Below are 22,783 nucleotides of genomic sequence, written 5' to 3'. Positions count from 1 at the left end.
CCTGGGAACGTCAGGAGACGCTCCTAGAGGGGGGGGTCCTGTTAGGACTAGGACTGTTTTGGCCTCTAGAGGCCGCTGTTATTTCCTTTTCATGTCGTGTTTATTTTGGCCTCTAGAGGCCGCCACTGTTCCTGTGTTTTGTGTTTGTGTTAATTGCCTAATTATCTTCACCTGTGTCCTTAATTAGTTTGTCTATTTATACCCCTGAGTTCAGTCCTCTTGTCACGGAGTCTTTGTGCTGTTATGTTTATCTCCAGTTTCCTTTGTACTGTGTTTTTTGATCTTCTTAGCTTTTGTATTTTTGCACTTTGCTTTTCTTTTGGATTATACTCTTTGGTTTTTTTTTTGTCTTTTGTTTTGCCCTGTATATAGTGTATATAGTTTAAATAAACCTTTTGATTCTTTTTCTACTTCTGCCTCACGCCTCTGCATTTGAGTCATCCCCCTGGTGGCCTAGTGGGGGTTTGCTGGATTATCACACCAACGAACCAGGTTCGAATCCCAGCAAAACCCTAACAAGTTTTCCTCGTTTATTCTGGTTGGAGTTTACATCCCTCCTCAGGTGTGTATTAATGAGGCGTTACAACACCTGGCTGACCAAATAAACAATGTGGAGAAAAAACACCTGGACTCTTTGCTCATTGTTTTGGGGTACTTTAACAGAGCAAACCTCAGCCACGAGCTGCCAAAATATAAACAGCGCATTAAGTGTCCCACCAGGGACTCTAACACTCTGGACCATTGTTACACTGTTTTAAAGGACTCATACCACTCTGTCCCCCATGCAGCCTTGGGATTATCTGATCACTGTATGGTTCATCTTATCCCGTCCTACAGGCAGAAGCTGAAAGCTGCTAAGCCTGTAGTTAAGACGGTGAGGAGATGGTCCTATGAGGCCAAAGTGGAACTACAAGCCTGCTTTGACTGCACTGATTGGAGTGTTTTTGAGGCTGCAGCCTCAGACCTGCATGAACTGACTGATACTGTGACATCTTACATCAGTTTTTGTGAGGATATGTGTGTGCCTACCAAAACCTTCCGCATATCCAACAACAATAAACCCTGGTTCACTGCAAAACTCAGGCAACTTTGATCGAACAAAGAAGAGGCCTACAAAAGTGGAGACAGAGTTCTGTATAATCAGACCAGAAACACACTCAGTGCGTTTACATGCACATAGAGAGAATCGAATTTCTGCCGTTGCTCGACTGAAATCGAAGTTCAAAATGCCATGTATACACCTTAATTCGGCTGAAATTGAACCGAACTTGATTTCTCGGAATCGAGCTACACGACCTAGATTATGCGATTTCTGCCGAGCTACTTAGTGCATGTATACCCTATTGAGCTACGTATTCAAGCTACTTACTTCAGCACTGCCCCTTCCGGAAGTGACGAGTGACGAGACCACAAGCGGGAAACACAAGAGCCTCAGTCGGCATGACAACGAATCATGACAATGGCATGAATCTTTTCTTTTTGTGGCATTGTTTGCACTGTTAAAATTTAGCTCACTTACTGTATCACCAAATACATCTGTACAGCTGTTGCATAGCTGTGAATTGTGTACATAAACAAGTCACTGTATTTGTGTGTGTGTGTGTGTGTGTGTGTGTGTGTGTGTGTCCAACATCTGAAGAATGTCAATAAAAACAAAACAATTGAACTTTTTGTGTGTTTATTAAGACATAAGTTAAATTGTAAGCAAAAAAAAAAATATTTTTTGTAAGCAAAAAATGGACTTTAGAAAAATATACAATTGTGCAAAATAAGTTGTCTTACAAAACAGTGGTCTGCGCAGGACAGTTTGTAGCCATACAGTCTGTTAGAGCAAGCCTAACAGCTTGAACACGGAACTTGTGAACATGGAACTGCCAGTGTAGATTGGGCGGTTTTAAGTGCATTTTGGCAGATTTGAACATGTTTTGGGCTGGAAAACGTCAGCAGTATCTGGCAACACTGCTGATAACTTTTTTTATACTCTTGAATAGCTCTTCTTCATGATGACAACCGGAAGTGTACCAACACGATGGGGCATGTAGTGCCACCTGTGGCTCGGGTGCACAATGTACCTCACACAATAGCTCGATTTCCTTGTGTGCATGTAGGATTGGATTTCTCTGGCACCCCTGCTGGGACCCTTAGCTCGATTACCGACAGTAGCTCGAGTTGGATGTGCATGTAAATGCACTGACTGACAATGGAGGTGAAAGCAGCTAAGAGGAGCTATGCTGATAAGATTAAAAACAGTCTTTCAGCAAACGATCCGATGTCAGTCACTACGTTTACATGCACATAGAGAAAATCGAATTTCTGCCGTTGCTCGACTGAAATCGAAGTTCAAAATGCCATGTATACACCTTAATTCGGCTGAAATTGAACCGAACTTGATTTCTTGGAATCGAGCTACACGACCTAGTTTATGCGATTTCTGCCGAGCTACTTAGTGCATGTATACCCTATTGAGCTACGTATTCGAACTACTTACTTCAGCACTGCCCCTTCCGGAAGTGACGAGTGACGAGACCACAAGCGGGAAACACAACAGCCTCGGTCGGCATGACAACGGCATGAATCTTTTCTTTTTGTGGCATTGTTTGCACTGTTAAAATTTAGCTCACTTACTGTATCACCAAATACATCTGTACAGCTTTTGCATAGCTGTGAATTGTGTCGAAAAAAAAAAAAAACAGCCTCGGTCGGCATGACACTTCACCTTAGCCGCCCAGTTTATTAGGAACACTTCTGTTCATACATACAAACTACAAACACTCTTCTTAGAGTTTAGAGTTTATTTTTAAAAGGGACAGTGTACAAATTAAACATTATCCTTGTGGTCAGGACAGATGTCTGTACCAGGTTATAGCAGTGCATGCTAATTTCCGCCTGTAGTCACTTTGTTTATACTCTTGAATAGCTCTTCTTCATGACGACAAACCGGAAGTGTACCAACACGATGGGGCGTGTAGCGCCACCTGTGGCTCGGGTGCACAATGCACCTCATAACAATAGCTCGATTTAAACACTGTGCATGTAGGATTGGATTTCTCTGGCACCCTGCTGGGACCTTCAGCTCGATTACCGACAGCAGCTCGATTTGGATGTGCATGTAAACGTAGTCAGTGTGGAGAGGCCTGCAGAACATTACTGACTATAGGAGACCATCCCCCAACACTGCAGTGAACCATCAACTGGCTGACGAGCTGAATGTGTTTTACTGCAGATTCGACACATTCACACCTCTACCCACTTCAGTCATTAAAGACCCATTTACACCCCCTGCCATTTTGCCACCCCCCGCCTCTGACCCCCCCCACCAGCACTCAAGATCTGTGAAGAGGATGTCTGTCAGCTTTTCCACAGACAGAAGATCAGGAAGATACCTGGCCCAGATGGTGTGTCACCCTCTTGTCTGAAGGTCTGTGCTGACCAGCTGGCTCCCATCTTCACCCAGATCTTTAATAGATCCCTGGAGCTGTGTGAAGTCCCCTCATGCTTCAAACGCTCCACAATAATCCTGGTTCCTAAGAAAACCAATATCACAGGACTGAATGACTACAGGCCTGTTGCCCTCACATCTGTAGTCATGAAGTCCTTCGAGAGACTGGTGTTGTCATACCTGAAGGACATCACAGACCCCCTGTTTGACCCCCTGCAGTTTGCCTACTAGGCAAACAGGTCAGTGGATGATGCAATAAATATGGGTCAACACTACATCCTACAACACCTTGACACTGCAGAGACATACGCCAGGATCCTGTTCGTGGACTTCAGTTTGGCATTCAACACCATTGTTCCAGACATCCTCCACACCAAGCTCACCCAGCTCACTGTGCCCTCCTCCACCTGTCAGTGGATTACAAACTTCCTGACTGACAGGAAGCAGCAGGTGAGGATGGGGAGCATCATATCCAGCACTCAGACTATCAGCACTGGTGCCCCCAAGGGTGTGTGCTCTCCTTACTGCTCTTGTCCCTCTATACCAATGACTGCACCTCAAGAGACCCATTTGTTAAACTCCTGAAATTTGTGGACGATACAACGGTCATTGGCCTCATCCAAGATGGTGACGAGTCTGCATACAGACGGGAGGTTGAACGGCTGGTCTGTTGGTGCAGTCAGAACAATCTGCAGCTGAACACGCTCAAAACTGTGGAGATGACAGTGGACTTTAGGAGGAGCCCCCCCCCTCTGTTGCCCATCACCAATAACACTGTGACTGCTGTTGAAAGCTTCAGGTTTCTGGGTTCCACAATCTCTCGGGACTTGAAGTGGGAGACCAACACAGTCACTATCATTAAAAAGGCTCAGCAGAGGTTGTACTTTCTGCACCAGCTCAGGAAGCTCAACCTGCCTAAGGAGCTGCTGACACAATTCTACTCTGCCATCATTCAGTCTGTTCTTTGCTCTTCCAGTTTGTTCTTTGGACTCTTACCTGTCCAGATTCAGGAAATGGACAGGTAACATCTCTATGGACCCATCACACCCTGGTCACAAACTGTTTAAACTTCTCCCCTCAGGGAGGCGATATAGATCACTGTATGCAAAAACAACTAGACACAAGAATAATTTCTTCCCTCAGGCTGTCTCTGTGATGAACAGCTAAAATCCGGATTCATATATCAGTAATATCACTTGCAAAATATCTGCTCACTCATACTGTTATTCTGTGCTCACTGTTACTTATATTTATACTTATTTATATTTAGCATTTCATCTTTGCACTATGCACCATATTGCACCAAAAGGGAAAATCCTTTCTGTGATGAACAGCTAAAATCCAGATTCATATATCAGTAATATCACTTGTAAAATATCTGCACACTCATACCGTCATTCTGTGCACACTGTATACTTTATATTTATTTATCTATTTCATACTTGACTTACCTGGATTAGTTTGCACTATGCACTTATTGCACCAAATTTTTTTTGGTTTGTTTGTTTGTTTTGTGTATACACTTTTTATCTGTTTTTGTACTATGAGAGCTAAGTGAAACTGGAGTCAAATTCCTCGTGTGTGTCCACATACCTAGCAATAGAAGTGTTTCTGGTTCTGTTTCTGAGTTTTGATCTCAAAGACAATTCCAGAAGAGCAACCTTGAACACAAAAATAAATAAATCTACTGTACTTAAAATACAATAGGAACACAAAATAAAACACATTAAATGTCCCAGCATGTGTTAGGTTAATAATGTGAAAGAAGACAGTTTCACAGGCTCTCTTTAAATGCGTCTGGCATTGTAGGTGGAAATATGTGATGAATATTGAATATAAAACCAATGTTATTACTGCAGTAATGCAAAGTGACAATATAGACAAAAAAAAGTTAAATTATTTGGAGCATATATATATATATATATATATATATATATATATATATATATATATATATATATAGATAGATAGATAGATAGATAGATAGATAGATATATATATATTTTTTATAAACCATAGTATAACCTTGTAACACTCTCCAGGCTCTTGGGAAATGAGAAACCGGGAGACAGACTTGTGACAACACAGGTTGTGTTTTATTTTAAGCTTTGCTGACATATTTCAGCATCTTTATTTTAACTTGTACACATGCACAGCTCTGCTCTTTCTTGCTCTGGATACTGGCTTCTCTGCACGCACACACAAGATAAATAAATAAAGAAATAAATGCTTATAATCTGACACAGATGAGACTTATCATGTGTTACCTGCTCATTCTACTTACCTCTTCTCCCTCTACAGCTGATACTCAACCATACCCCTGCTGCCACATACCCCCACTGCCTGTCTCAGGCCCGGGAGCCATCCGGCCTGCGACTGACTAGACCCACCCCCAGCAGGAGAGGTAATCCACCACCACCATCTGTGCCTCTGCCCTGTGGACCACCTCAAACTTTTGCCTGGGCGAAAGCCTATTCACACAAATGAGAGACAAACACTTTAAAAAACAATTGGGGAAGGATAATTCTGATCGGGCTCAGGTAAAGTTTCTGCAGTACTGCAACTTATTTAATAAGTTGAAAAGGTGCTCAAAGGAGACCTATTATAAAGAACTACTCTCTAAATATAAATCTGATCTTAGAAAAACCTGGAGTGTTTTAAGCTCTATTATTGGACGCAAAGCGAAAAGATCGACCGGCATGGGGTTTCTAAAAACTGACGGCATTACTATAACTAATCTGTCTGAAATTGCAAATAAATTCTCAGAATATTTTGCCAACATCGGCCCGATATATGCTCGAGCAATAACGGGGAGTATTAAGACTTTTGAACATTATGTGGGGAACAGAAATAATCCTCATTCATTGTTTCTGAACCCGACAACTGCAAAAGAAGTTGGAGAGATTATCTCCTCATTTAAGCCTAAAAAAAGTTCTGGTCACGAAAACCTGAGTATGCAAATTATTAAAGATCTCTGTAATGAACTATCAGATCCTTTGTCGCAATTAATAAATAAATCCTTTTCTTATGGGTATTTTCCAGACAAGCTGAAATTGGCAAAAGTTGTTCCAATACACAAGGGCAAGGAGAGTCACTTGCTCAACAATTATCGACTGATATCGCTCATATCGAGCATATCTAAGATTATTGAGAAAGCGATGCATAAGCGGCTGTATCTGTTTATGTGTAAAAACAACACCTTCTTTGAAAGTCAGTATGGCTTTAGAGCAGATCACTCAACTGAACAAGCCGTACTGGAGTTTGTTGGAGATACGCTTATGGCCTCTGATAAAGGCCAAAATACTTTGGCCACGTTTTTAGATCTATCGAAGGCATTTGATACACTAGACCATGACATATTATTACGGAAACTGGCCTTCTATGGTGTGAGAGGAGTGGCAAATGAATGGTTTAGGAGTTATCTATCTGACAGAAAGCATTTTGTCCGCTATAAAGGAATAGACTCGTGTAAGCATGATCTTAGTTGTGGGGTGCCGCAGGGCTCAGTTCTCGGGCCTCTTCTTTTTATTATTTATATGAATGATCTGCCTCAAAGTTTAAGAACCTCAAAGGCTATTTTGTATGCCGATGATACAACCATATATGGCCATGCTCACAATATTGACGAGCTTTATGCTGACGTAAACTTAGACCTTGAATCTATGTCTGATTGGTTCAGGAGCAACAGACTGTCGCTCAACATCTCAAAAACGAATGATATGCTTTTCAACAAAAGCAAAAGTAGTGAGGAAGCCATCGATAGCTTGAACTTGTCCATATGTGATGTGGTCTTAGAGAGAGTTAATAGCACAAAATTTCTGGGAATTATCATTGATGATAAGTTAAAATGGTCAGATCATATAGATCACTGCTGTAAAAAACTCACCAGTGGACTGTATGCATTGCGTATGGCACGAAATATTTTATCTGCATGTAATATGAAAACTTTGTACTATAGTTTAATCCACCCTTACTTACAATATGGAATACTGCTTTGGGGGTCAGCAACAAAAACTTGCTTGAAACGCATCAGCGTCCTGCAGAAAAAAGCGATAAGAATAATAACTAACTCCAGATATAATGAAGCATCCTCTCCACTGTTTAAAGAACTGCGTATATTAAAATTAGAAGACCAGTTTAAACTTCAACTTGCAAAATTCGGCTTTCTTTTTAGTTGTCATAAATTGCCGCTCCCTCTGTGTCGAAAATTCAATTTTAACCACGACATTCACCCTTATGATACATGTCACAGACAAGATATCCATATAAACCCATATAAAACAAGTACCGTCCATGACAGCTTCCTTCACCTTGTCCCTGAACTCTGGTCAAAACTACCTGTAAATCTCAAAGACGCCAAATCCATTAAATCTTTTAATTCTAGGGCTAAATACCACTTATGCGAAAAATATTAGTCACTACTTACTGTTCTTCCCCACCTAAACGTTTTAATGGACAATAATACAGTCATGGTACGAGTATATTTATGTAATTTTGCTGTTAACTTTCTTTTTTTTTCTTTAAATTTTTCTTATCGATTTGTCCCATATGGTACAATATACTAACATATCTTGAGTTTTGATTATTTCTGTATATTTCTTTTTTTTTTATTAATTTTACTATTTTGTAAATTTTTGTTTTACTATTTTGTACTGTTTTGTAAATTTTATGTTCAGATATATGTATGTGTAAATATGAATTTCGAAATAAACCATTCATTCATTCATTCATTCAGCTCCATCCACTGGACCAGATCTGGTGCCCCTTTTAAGTGAGGAGAGTCACTATAGTTAGTTTATTCATTAAGTGCATTCAGTGCTGTGTCTAATGCATATGTGATGCCTCACATATTGATGAACAGGTTGATCAGTTAAGTCTAGCTCACTTTTTTCGACACTGGATCTAACTAAGGGATATTGGAAAATTCCCTTGACTTCAATGTCCTGACAGAAAACAGCTTTTTCCACTCTATTACACCAGTTATACTAGTTTGTCACCCTTCCATTTGGGTTGTTTGGAGCCCCATCTTCCATCCACATAGTGTATATGTCACTACCTATTTTAGATACAAACATTCTATAGTAGCCAGCCAGCCCCAAGAACTGCCTCATCCCCTTTTGGTTTTGTGTCCCAGGCAGGCTGCAATCGCTGTGGTTTTGTCAATTTGGAGACACACCTGCCCATGACCCAAATGGAAGCCCAGACACCATACTTCCACCCACCCAACTGCACACTCCCTTGGGTTTGCTGTGGGTCTTGCTCATCTCAAGGATCTCAGGACAGCCCTTAAATGTTGCAAATGCTGCTGCCAATCATTACTGTAAATGATGTCATCTTAATAGGCAGTGGCATATGCACTATATGGGCAGAGGATTCAGTTCATGAGTCACTGAAACGTTGCTGTAACTCTAAACAACCCAAATGGAAGGGTGACAAACTGGTGTAACCCAAACAGAGTGGAAAAGGCCATTTTCTCTCAGGACATTGGAGTCAAGGGAATCCACCAATAGGTTGTATTCAGTCATGTGACTTTTGTTTGTGAATTTACTTCCTGCGAATTACTTGGTGATGATTTGGCTGTTGTTATGCAAAGAGCTAGTGAAACTGTCTCCAACTATTTTCACAGTTTAGAGGCTAATGCACAATCAAGATATTTTCAGAAAGTTGTTCTTTGCAATGGGGTAAATCCTTATACCTTATCAAAGAAGAACTTTTCCTATGCTGGTGACTTCTCCAGGGTGTACCCTGCCTCTCGCCCATAGTCAGCTGGGATAGGCTCCAGCTTGCCTGTGACCCTGTACAGGATAAGCGGCTATATATAATGGATGGTCTTTTCCTATGAGTTGGAAAATTATCCATCTGTTGAGTTCCCTGACATCTCAAACTACCTGTTGCTGCAGATATTGTTCTACATGGCCAAACAGATGAAAGCCTGGAAGAGCAAGGAGGTGAACAACTTTTTATATGTGTCTGAGTGAAAGATCTGGGGATCAAGACACTACAAGATAAATCCTGTATCGTTTATGCCCAGGCAAGTGGGCATTTGTGGACTTTTTATATGTGTCTTTGTGATGGTTGCAAGGATGCTACAACTTTTAGTCTCGGGTGTAAACAAACAAAAGCCACTTGATTCTCAATCCTCCCTGCTCTATTCTTCCAGGTAAGTCATTCACAAAGATCTACAGAAACCCCTTTAAATACCTGGTTATTGGTGAAATAGGATGAAGTTATCATGGCTCACTTTAACTGTATGTCCAGTTAAGCGGTTTTGTGCTGTTAACTTATGAGCTCTGTATTTGTGTTTACATAGATTACCCCAAATGTCTTATCTCTCTAGTTTAGTGTAGGAGCCCATTCTACATCATTGTCCCTATAAAGATTGCTAGGACATCCTGATAAATAAAGTGAAACCATACACATTAGTTTATAATATGTGGACCATGATCAAACAGTAAACAAAAATAACATGTCTGAGGACTTAAGCATCACCTGAACTTCAAACATCACAAAATAACAGAAAATGCCAAGAAAAGTGATCTGTGAATCCAAACAAAATAAATGGGAGAAATTTACAAACCTTTCATGAAGTGATCACTGCAAACTCAAGTGCTCTTTGACTTGGGTCCTTTGCCTTGCAGTAAAAGGTTCAAGAGCTACTTTCTCTTCATCTTTTGGTAAAATCCTTTGCTCTTTCACCCTTTTTATCACTTCACAGGGAACCCTGAAGGAACCTTTATCAGCTTCATGGTTTATTTGATTCAAGTAGCCCAAAACAATGCAAGCATCAGGCATTTTAATGGATAGCAGGGCATCTCAGTGATAGTAATGCTTTGTGAACAGTGAGCTTAGCTGACCACCACTTCATGTCTTGCATATCTAATGAAGTGGCTGTGATGTCGGATGCAACCCACCTATATCCCTTAAAAAGAGAGCCGTGCTGAACCGATCAAGCTGTTCATCAATGTGAGGCATCGTATATGACGTTAGACACTGTTGACTTTTCTAAAGTCTACACAGAACTGGACCGACCCTGCTCCAGTCACTGTGTGACATCTTGATTACCCTCAGGTTGAACATAACCTTGAGTTCATCCCGAACTACTTTTTTTTTTGTGTGTGTGTTTGGGTAGCCAATATGGGTGGCTGTATACCACCAGCCTTTGAGGAGTCTCAGTGTGGTGCTCTATGAGATAAGTGCGACTGGGTAGAGGCAAAAACACATTGGGGAATTCCCCTTGCTCTCTAAGGATGGTGAGAGATGTTTTCCACAGGGGACCAGGGTGAATTGGGTCACACTTTTTAGACTTACCTCCAGTCCCAGCTCCTCCCATATGGGAACCACCATTTCCAGAGCCACAGCAAACTCCTCTCTCTATGGTTTCAGGAGATTGAGGTGGTAAAGCTGAAGGAAAATCATCGCCTCTATCCATTCGCCTGACCTTATAGTCAACTTCTGTGACTTGCCATGTGATCTCAAAGGGTCCTTGCCAGCAGACAGACAAAGAGAAATTGTTCAACCAGGCCATCCATTTGTGGATGATACACACTGGTAGGAATTGATTTAGTCCCCAGTAATTCATACAGTTTGTGAAGTGTGCGTAACATGAATGTTATGCCTTGATCAGTCAGGATCTCTTTTGGGATTCTGACTCGGGAGATAATGCAGAAGAGTGCTTCTCCAATGATATTGTGCAAAAAAGTGTGTAGAGGCACTGCTTCTGGATATTGCACTGCATAATCCTCAAAACCTAACACAAAGTGATACCCTCATGAAGTTTGATCTAATGCCCTGACGAGATCCATACCTATTCTTTCGAAGGAGATTTGATCAGTGGTGAAGGGCACCATGGCACTTTTTGGGTGGCAGGTGGATTCACTAACTTACATTTGCGAGATGTCACACACCACCTATGAACATTGACACGAATGCCCAGCCAATAGAAATGGGCCAGCCAGTTTAGTGTTTTATCCTGAGCTAAGTGCCCTGCTATGGGATTATGATGAGCTGTATGGAATGAAAGTTCCATACAGCATTTCAGGAACCACAACTGGGTCATTTCACTTCCTGTTTGAGTGTCCCATGTCACCTGATATATCCATTCATCCACCCATCCGTTATCCATAACTGCTTATTCTGTGCATGGTTGCAGGCAAGCTGGAGCTTATCCCAGCTGACTATGGGCGAGAGGCAGGGTACACCCTGGACAAGTCACCAAACCATCACAGGGCTGATACAGTACATAGAGACAAACAACCATTCACACTCACATTCACACCTACGATCAATTTAGAACCAACAATTAGCCTAACCTGCATGTCTTTGGACTGTGGGGGAAACCAGAGCACCCAGAGGAAACCCATGTAGATGCGGGGACAACATGCAAACTCCATACAGAAAGGCCCCTGGGCTCGAACCCAGAACCTTCTTGCTGTGAGGAGACAATGCTAACCACTACACCACCGTGCCACCCCCTTGACTAATTATATTATATTATATTATATTATATTATATTATATTATATTATATTATATTATATTATATTATATTATATTATATTAAGTAATCCACATATAGACTGTATATTTATATGCAAAACACACACCATACTCACATTCACACCTATGGTCAATTTAGAGCCACCAATTAGCCTAATCTGCATGTCTTTGGACTGTGGGGAAACCAGAGCACCCAGAGTAAACCCACACAGACACAGGGAGGACATGCAAACTCCACACAGAAAGATCTTTATCGGCCACTGGGGTCAAACCCAGAACCTTCTTGCTGTGAGGCAACAGTACTAACCACTACACCACTGTGCCACCCATCACCCTATATAACCTATCTTTAATAACTGAAATATATGGGTAGAAGAATACAAAATTAGGTTGGAGGTTTTGACAATTGATTACTCTGAGTTGGTAAAAATCATGCCTCAAGCTTTTGTATTGTGTCTGCTTCAATGGGAAATCCTGAAGGGAAATCCCTGAAGAGAGTGGGGGGCACAGAGTGTCCTCCAATGAAGAGCTGACACAGATGGGCCTGGGACCACCTCCCCAGATAATGTGGCACTGGAATTCCCCCAAGTTTCACTACAGCAGGACCATCCACAGATAAATACTTCACTAAGGCTTGAAACCCCAGCCAATTGGTTCCCAGGATGAGTGGGTGGGTGAGGTGAGGACTAGCTGCTGCCTCTATTCTATGCCTCTATCCACAAAATTGAAAAGTACTGAGCACCAGTAGAAACTTGTGAACATCCCTGGGTCCACACCTCACCTTCACCAGTTGGGCACTTCCCAGTGCCCTGCATTGAATCAGGCTTTAATGAACTGAGGTCTGATTACAGCCAGAGTCAACCAAGCCCTGATGTATACTCTCTTGAATACTCACTGCCATTCATCGACGTCACCAGACCCATTTTATTGGGGCATGTGCATGTGCTATCTGCTATGCCCCAGTAAAATTTTCTGATCACGTTTCAGAAACAGTAATGTCTTTGACACTGCGGAATAACCGTATACGACCGATGTGTCCAAATCGCACCCATTTGTCTCTATTAAATTGCTGGCAGAATACTCATCACACATTTAACATACATATATCATGTGAAACCATATGACTTGAGCTTCCCAATGGTGCTACCCACTAATTGCTGTGATAAACAGTTTGCGATAAAATTGACATCAATTGATTCACATCAAATTTAATCATATTCTGCATACAGCTCTGTGTCCATCTCCACACCCGTTCTTGTTGGCGCAATACCTCACTAACTTCTGAGTTTACATGACAAACCATATATCAACATAAACAGCAGTCTCTACCATTTCAAATGGTATAAAGTATTCATCTGTGCCTTTCTCAAGTAATCCGGTTTTGAAATTACAGCAACAGCAAATTACAGCAACAATTTGTTTCCAACTTCGGACTGATATTCTAATGTAGCTTACATTACGTACTTATGTCGATACATGATATATTTTTACAAATTATTGCTAAGATATACAGCAGACTATCCCACTATCGTGATACAACCCCGATTCCAAAAAAGTTGGGACAAAGTACAAATTATAAATAAAAATGGAATGCAATAATTTACAAATCTCAAAAACTGATATTGTATTCACAGTAGAACATAGACAACATATCAAATGTCGAAAGTGAGACATTTTGAAATTTGATGCCAAATATTGGCTCATTTGAAATTTCATGACAGCAACACATCTCAGAAAAGTTGGGACAGGGGCAATAAGAGGCTGGAAAAGTTAAAGGTACAAAAAAGGAACAGCTGGAGGACCAAATTGCAACTCATTAGGTCAATTGGCAATAGGTCATTAACATGACTGGGTATAAAAAGAGCATCTTGGAGTGGCAGTGGCTCTCAGAAGTAAAGATGGGAAGAGGATCACCAATCCCCCTAATTCTGCGCTGACAAATAGTGGAGCAATGTCAGAAAGGAGTTCGACAGTGTAAAATTGCAAAGAGTTTGAACATATCATCATCTACAGTGCATAATATCATCAAAAGATTCAGAGAATCTGGAAGAATCTCTGTGCGTAAGGGTCAAGGCCGGAAAACCATACTGGGTGCCCATGATCTTTGGGCCCTTAGACGGCACTGCATCACATACAGGCATGCTTCTGTATTGGAAATCACAAAATGGGCTCAGGAATATTTCCAGAGAACATTATCTGTGAACACAATTCACTGTGCCATCCGCCGTTGCCAGCTAAAACTCTATAGTTCAAAGAAGAAGCCGTATCTAAACATGATCCAGAAGTACAGACGTCTTCTCTGGGCCAAGGCTCATTTAAAATGGACTGTGGCAAAACGGGAAAACTGTTCTGTGGTCAGACGAATCAAAATTTGAATTTCTTTATGGAAATCAGGGACACCGTGTCATTCGGACTAAAGAGGAGAAGGACGACCCAAGTTGTTATCAGTGCTCAGTTCAGACGCCTGCATCTCTGATGGTATGGGGTTGCATTAGTGCATGTGGCATGGGCAGCTTACACATCTGGAAAGACACCATCAATGCTGAAAGGTATATCCAGGTTCTAGAGCAACATATGCTCCCATCCAGACAACGTCTCTTTCAGGGAAGACCTTGCATTTTCCAACATGACAATGCCAAACCACATACTGCATCAATTACAGCATCATGGCTGCATAGAAGAAGGGTCCGGGTACTGAACTGGCCAGCCTGCAGTCCAGATCTTTCACCCATAGAAAACATTTGGCGCATCATAAAACGGAAGATACAACAAAAAAGACCTAAGACAGTTGAGCAACTAGAATCCTACATTAGACAAGAATGGGTTAACATTCCTATCCCTAAACTTGGGCAACTTGTCTCCTCAGTCCCCAGACATTTACAGACTGTTGTAAAGAGAAAAGGGGATGTCTCACAGTGGTAAACATGGCCTTGTCCCAACTTTTTTGAGATGTGTTGTTGTCATGAAATTTAAAATCACCTATTTTTTCTCTTTAAATGATACATTTTCTCAGTTTAAACATTTGATATGTCATCTATGTTCTATTCTGAATAAAATATGGAATTTTGAAACTTCCACATCATTGCATTCCATTTTTATTTACAATTTGTACTTTGTCCCAACTTTTTTGGAATCGGGGTTGTATTTATGTTGCCAGATTCCAGACAATCCACACAAGTATGAAAAGATATTTCGGTTGCCATGCTTCCTCGTGGCATACATTCAAGAACATGGAAAATTTATAAATGCAAATTGTTCTTCCTTGATAGAAAAGGCTGATGTAATTATGCAAATATTATCATAACCTAGACTGTCCTGAAAAACAAAACATAGATTATATCATTATAGCATGTAGATGGATGGCCCTTGAGCTTAAAATTAAAGATAGTATATTCTGAAAATAGCCTATGGTTAATTTAGATCAATAATATGAGGAAGAGAGTGGATGATTTTTTATTTCAACGTGCATCAACATAGGTAACTTTCTATCCCTAAATACAAGGCGCACATTCTGTGTGTCTGTGCAAGTCTGTGTGAAAGGAACGTGCATGCAGCCAAGAATTGCAGAAGGAAGGTACAGTGACGCCACCCCAGTTCATGCAGCAAACGTATATGTTTTTAAGTGAAGCTGTATGTCTTATATCACTAAACATTACTGAACTACCTCTGCAGATGGACATCAGGAAATTCTTCATCCAAAACAGAGGCAGAGACAGGGAAGCAGTAAGGAGAGATGAGGATAAGGTGGAGGGAGGTAAGATGTTGTAGCTGTATGTTACCATTACCATAATTTAGCTATGCTCTATCAGCTGGCAAAAGTGATGCTAGTTGTAGATGCTGGATGCATTTGATTTATGGCTGTCAACCTTCAGTAAGTTCACTGCATTGGAAAAAATAGTTAGTTAGTTCTAATCTACAGAATCCCATAGCACTTGAAAGTCTGTGCATCCTAGCATTTATGTGAGCTACAAAAGACTATGCAGTCTTGCCAGGGTGAAAATCAATAACTACCATAAACCTTTGATATGGTATGGGGGGCTGTGCCCCAGTAGAGCTTTATGTCTAGCAACACCCCTGCTGACACTCTGTATGATAATACTCAATCAGGGGAGGCCCAAGGCATGTCAGGAATGCGGATCTGATTCCCTGCCTCCTTGAGGGAAGTTTGTGAACCCTTTAGAAATTTATATATTTCTGCATAAATATGAGCTAAAATATCATCAGATTTTCACACAAGTCTTAAAAGTAGATAAAGAGAATCCAGTGAAACAAATGAGACAAAAATATTATACTTGGTGATTTATTAATTGAGGAAAATGATCCAATATTACATATCTGTGAGTGGCAAAAGTATGTGAACCTTTGCTTTCAGTATCTGGTGTGACGCCCTTGTGCAGCAATAACTGCAACTAAACATTTCCGGTAACTGTTGATCAGTCCTGTACACTGGCTTGGAGGAATTTTAGCCCATTCCTCCATACAGAACAGCTTCAACTCTGGGATGTTGGTGGGTTTCCTCACATTAACTGCTCGCTTCAGGTCCTTCCACAATATTTCGATTGGATTAAGGTCAGGACTTTGACTTGGCCATTCTAAAACATTAACTTTATTCTACTTTAATCATTCTTTGGTAGAACCCCTTGTGTGCTAAGGGTTGTTATCTTGCTGCATGACCCACCATCCCTTGAGATTCAGTTCATGGACAGATGTCCTGACATTTTCCTTTAGAATTCGCTGGTATAATTCAGTATTCATTGTTCCATCAATGATGGCAACACATCCCGGCCTAGATGCAGCAAAACAGGCCCAAACCATGATACTACCACAACCATGTTTCACAGATGGGATAAGGTTCTTATTCTGGAATGCAGTGTTTTCCTTTCTCCAAATATAACACTTCTCATTTAAACCAAAAAGTTCTATTTCGGTCTTATCTGTCCACAAAACATTTTTCCAATTGCCTTCTGACTTGTCCACATGATCTTTAGCAAACTGCAGATGAGCAGCAATGTTCTTTTTGGAGAGCAGTGGCTTTCTCCTTGCAACCCTGCCATGCACACCATTGTTGTTCAGTGTTCTCTTGATGGTGATGAACATTAACATTAGCCAATGTGAGAGAGGCCTTCAGTTGCTTAGAAGTTACCCTGGGGTCCTTTGTGACCTTGCAGACTATTACACGCCTTGCTCTTGGAGTGATCTTTGTTGGTCAACAACTCCTGGGGAGGGTAACAATGGTCTTGAATTTCCTCCATTTGTACACAATCTGTCTGACTGTGAATTAGTGGAGTCCAAACCCTTGAGAGATGGTTTTGTAACCTTTTCCAGCCTGATAAGCATCAACAACCCTTTTTCTGAGGTCCTCAGAAATCTCCTTTGTTCATGCCATGATACACTTCCACAAACGTGTTGTGAAGATCAGACTTTGATAGATCCCTGTTCTTTAAATAAAACAGGGTGCCCACTCACACCTGACTGTCATCCCATTCATTTGAAAACAACTGACTCTAATTTCACCTTCAAATTAACTGCTAATCCAAGAGGGTCTCATCCTTTTGCCACTCACAGTTATGTAATATTGGATCATTTTCCTCAATAAATAAATGACCAAGTATAATATTTTTGTCTCATTTGTTTAACTGGGTTCTCTTTATCTACTTTTAAAGAAAAAAGAAAGAAAAGAAAGAAAGGAAGCACAACTTTATTCATCACACACTTGTGAAATTTCCTCTCTGCATTTAACCCATCTGAAGCAGTGAACACACACATGCACACACACGTGAGTAATGAGCACACACACATACCCAGAGCAGTGGGCAGTCATGCCAACAGCACCCGGGAAGCAGTTGGGAGTTAGGTGCCTCGCTCAAGGGCACCTCAGCCCAAGGCCATCCCATATTAACCTAACCACATGTCTTTGAACTGTGGGGGAAACCGGAGCACCCAGAGGAAACCCACATAGACATGTGGGTTTAGTACTTGTGTGAAAATCTGATGATGTTTTATGTCATATTTATGTAGAAATATAGAAAATTCTAATGGGTTCAAAAACTTTCAAGCACCACTGTGTGTGTGTGTGTGTGTGTATATATACACACACACACACACATATATGGGTGGCAGAGGCAGCAGGCAGCATGGTGGTGTAGTGCCTCATAGCAAGAAGGTCTGGGTTCGAGCCCCGTGGCCAGCGAGGGCCTTTCTGTGTGGACTTTGCATGTTCTCCCCGTGTCTGCGTGGGTTTCCTCTGGGTGCTCTGGTTTCCCCCACAGTCCAAAGACATGCAGGTTAGGTTAACTGGTTACTCTAAATTGACCGTAGGTGTGAGTGTGAATGGTTGTCGTCTGTGTCTATTGGCCCTTTTCCACTACCCTTTTTCAGCTCACTTCAGCTCGCTTCAGCTCACTTCAGCCCGACACGGCTCGCGTTTCAACTACCAAAAACCAGCACGACTCAGCTCGTTTCAGCCCTGCTTAGCCCCTAAAACTCGCACCGTTTTGGAGTGGGGCTGAAGCGAGCCAAGCCGTGCCGAGTGAGGTTGGGGGGTTGAGCAGACACTCCCCTGTGCACTGATTGGTGAGGAGGCGTGTCCTCACATGCCCACACACGCCCCGCGAGCGCGCTGGGATCTGTAAACACCGCAAACCCGGAAGAAGAATAATTACGAATTGCGAGAATTTCTGAAGCCTTATGTGCCTCGCCTCATCTATACGCTCTTGCCAGTATCTGTTGGCGTTGTCGGTGACAACAAGCCACAGCACCAAGACCAGCAACACTAACGACACCATGTCCTCGATGTTTATTGTTTACTATCCGGGTCGTGAGACTACCGCTTAAAAGCTCACTGAATCAGTGACATACAGAGCATCGTGGACGAGTTCGCGGAGCGCAAGGCTCGTCGTATACCCTTCAAATAATGCGCGCAGTAGGCTATTGATGTTTTATTATGAGCCATGTACAGTATGTCGCCGAATGTTTTTTTGTTTCTGAGTTACATGTTCGTTTGAAGGACTTAATGTACAAAATAACATAGTTGCACCCGGTAGTGTTGAAATTGGTAAACACAGTGCATTCAGTGAGATTTGCACCGCCCTCCTTTTATTTCTGACTCTTCCTGTCACCGTTGCAACCTCTGAGCGCTCATTCGTATGCCCTTCAAATAATGTGCGCAGTATAGGCTATTGATGTTTTATTATGAGCCATGTACAGTATCCTAATGTTTTTTGTTTCTGAGTTACATGTTCGTTTGAAGGACTTGATGTACTAAATAACATAGTTGCACCCGGTAGTGTTGAAATTGGTAAACACCGCAGTTGCGGACATTTTGTAGCCTAAAATGATGTTATGATAAGCTTTAATAAAGGGCCCGGTCATTTGCCCCGCCCCCGGCCCGGCTCTGACTTGTTCCACCACTGTCACTGATGTCACTGTTTGCGCTGCTTAACGACATCACGTGACGTCCACCCACTTTCGCTAACTCCACCCAATGTGTCCACCCACTTCCAGCCAGCACGGTTCAGCGCGGTTGTAGTCGAAATGCAACTCCAACAGCCCCGCTCAGCTCGACTCAGCTCGACTCGGCACGGCACGGCTCAGCCGCGTTTGTAGTAGAAAAGTGGCATATGTGTCAGCCCTGTGATGGCCTGGCGACTTGTCCAGGGTGTACCCCATCTTTCGCCCGTCGTCAGCTGGGATAGGTTCCAGCTTGCCTGCGACCCTGTAGAACAGGATAACGCGGCTAGAGATAATGAGATGAGATTTTATATATATATATATATATGTGTGTGTGTGTGTGTATATATATATATATATATATATATATATATATATATATATATATATATATATATATATATATATATGTACACACACACACATGGCACAGTGGTGTAGTGGTTAGCATTGTCGCCTCACAGCAAGAAGGTTCTGGATTCAAGTCATGTGGTCAACAGGGGCTTTTCTGTGTGGGGTTTGCATATTCTCCCCATGTCTCCGTGGGTTTCTTCTGGGTGCTCCAGTTTCTCCCACAGTCCAAGAAATGCACGTTAGGCTAATTGGTGGCTCTAAATTGACCATAGGTGTGAATGGTGGTTTGTCTCTTTGTTTCAGCCCTGCGATGTTCTGGTGACTTGTTCAGGGTGTATCCCTCCTCCTGCCCACAGTCAGCTGGGATAGGCTCCAGCTTATACATATATAAACACAATTTTTACAGTCTTTTGTTGCTCTTGTCCCAATGTGCTGCTGGCATCAATGTATTGCTGGCATCGAATTCAAAATAAGCATTCCCCACCCTCACACCCCCCAAAAAACAAACAAAAAAAACCCAATAAGATTTCTCAGGTTCAACATTTCATATGTTGTCTTTGTACTACATTATTTTCAATGAAATATAGGGCTTCCACATTTTGGAAATCATCACGTTCTGTTTTTATTTACATTTTACACAACATCCAAGCTTTTTTGGAATTGTGATTGTATATGGTTTAATTTTGTTTTCAAATAGAAATATATGACATTCATTTGCCCATGCAATTGCTGTGACACAGCACGTACTATATTAGCCTACTTGTGTACACCATATCCCAACCAGTATTTTGCTGGAAATTGCATATCCATTAAGTCAAACATGCGCAACAGCAAAGATGTGGTATTTGACTCACTGGGAAGACTTTGTTTTAATGAAGTTTACATATTTCTTTGCACCTGCACATAATTGGTAAATTGTTGCTTACGACTAAATTAGATGTTCATAAAATCAGCAAGTTAGTTTTATATGAACTCAGATGAACTAATATGTCATTGTTCCATGAGCCCTTGCTCAGCTCTGGGTTATTCTGGCTCATGGTCTTTTTGACATAACCCTTTCTTGTTGCAATTCAAATGAGCCAGATTTAATAGGTAGGGTCATCAATGGCCAAACCTGTCCACTGTGTCTGGCTCTAAAAATGCAATTATTGCTTAGTGTGCAATACCAATTGTGGTAATTAATGCCCAGGTTATATGGAGAGGACAGGCAGAGACATGCCAGCCATTTAATACTCCCTGTGCTTGTTTGTTCTCAGCCTATTGAGCCAGCACTCTAGCCTTGATGAGTGGATTTTAATGGCTGCCAATTCACTGTCCATATGACAAAATGAAAATGCCTAGAAGTATGTAGGGTCAGATCAAAATATTAAAAGTGATACTGAGCTATTGTCTATTGTTCTCTCTCTCTCTCTCTCTCTCTCTCTCCAATAATGCACCACCACTGACTTTGTAGAACAGTTGATAACAAAGCATACATTTGCCCTTTTGTTTGTTTTGGATGCACATATGCAAACAACCTCCTCCTTTACCAGTGGAACCCTCATGAAAGCTTCCAGTTTCAGCACTCACACACTCCATATGATCTCCTGGGAGAAAAGGGAGAAGCTTTAGTCTATAAGAATATATCAAAATCCTTCAGTCACAGACAGAAGGATGGTGTCAAAAGGACTATTATGTTCATACCAGTAAAACACTTGTTACTTCTCCTGTGATGACAACAACCCATGGTGGGAAATTTTATATGCTTGATCAGCTTGATCAAAGTAAAATGAATGCTGGCTAAAGTATGTACATGAAGAATGAGAAAGAAAAAAAATGTAGGAATCTATAAAAAAGCGGGAAGAGATGTCTTACCATATTCATATTTCAGCAACTTCCACATGCACCTCATGCTGTGAGTCTTAGTGAGTGTGCTATGAGATGATATTTTGCAGACTCCCGTGGGGCCTAGCAAGTGGATTACTCTTGATAAAGTGCTTAAGGCTGATGAAAGATCATGGTGAATGATGATGTAGCATTTTAGCAGGAAAGAAGAAAAAAGGCAAGAAGAAGGACTAGAGAGAGACAGAGAAAGAGAGGGGGAGAAATGAGTCTTCTTTGCAAATGGCTAATTGAAAATATAAATGTCAACAGAGGAGTAAGACAGAAGCAGGGGGTATTGAGCAGAGAGGCATACTGGGAATACTAATGAAGGTCCTCATTATTACCAATACATTTAACTAATTAATAGTGTACAGCACAATTAATGATGGAAAGGTGTGTGTGTGTGTGTTATATTTATATATTTGACAGGGGGGCAGCACGGTGGTGTAGTGGTTAGCGCTGTCACCTCACAGCAAGAAGGTCCGGGTTCGAGCCCCGTGGCTGGCAAGGGCCTTTCTGTACGGAGTTTGCATGTTCTCCCCATATCTGCATGGGTTTCCTCCGGGTGCTCCGGTTTCCCCCACAGTCCAAAGACATGCAGGTTAGGTTAACTGGTGACACTAAATTGACCATAGGTGTGAATGTGAGTGTGAATGGTTGTCTGTGTCTATGTGTCAGCCCTGTGATGACCTGGGGACTTGTCCAGGGTGTACCCCGCCTTTCGCCCATAGTCAGCTGGGATGGGCTCCAGCTTGCCTGCGACTCTGTAGAACAGGATAAAGCGGCTAGAGATAATGAGATGAGATATTTGACAGGCCTATGATGAGCTGGCGACTTGTGCAGGATATACCGTGCCTCTTGCCCATGGTCAGGTGGAATAGGCTCCAGCTTGCCTGCAACCCTGCAAAGGATAAGCGGTTAGGAATAATGGAATGGATGGATGGATATTTGACAGGTCTGAACCATTGCACAGTTGTTTTGTACTGTCACTTAGATGAATAAATATTACATATAGTTGCATTGAATCTGTTCAGGCTTATGTGTTAAATAGAATCTTTGTGTTCATCATGTCACAAATGTCACAGTTTGTTTCACAGGAAAAGACTTATCAGTAATATCTGAGAAATGATCTGCTCATATTTCAGATCAATAATGAATGCCTGCTGCAGTTCCTGGTGGAGGA

This window comes from Neoarius graeffei, chromosome 1 (genome assembly GCF_027579695.1).
Source record: "Neoarius graeffei isolate fNeoGra1 chromosome 1, fNeoGra1.pri, whole genome shotgun sequence".
Classification (NCBI taxonomy): Eukaryota; Metazoa; Chordata; class Actinopteri; order Siluriformes; family Ariidae; genus Neoarius; species Neoarius graeffei.
The sequence above is the reverse complement of the archived record's forward strand: the minus strand, read 5'-3'. Positions refer to the sequence as shown.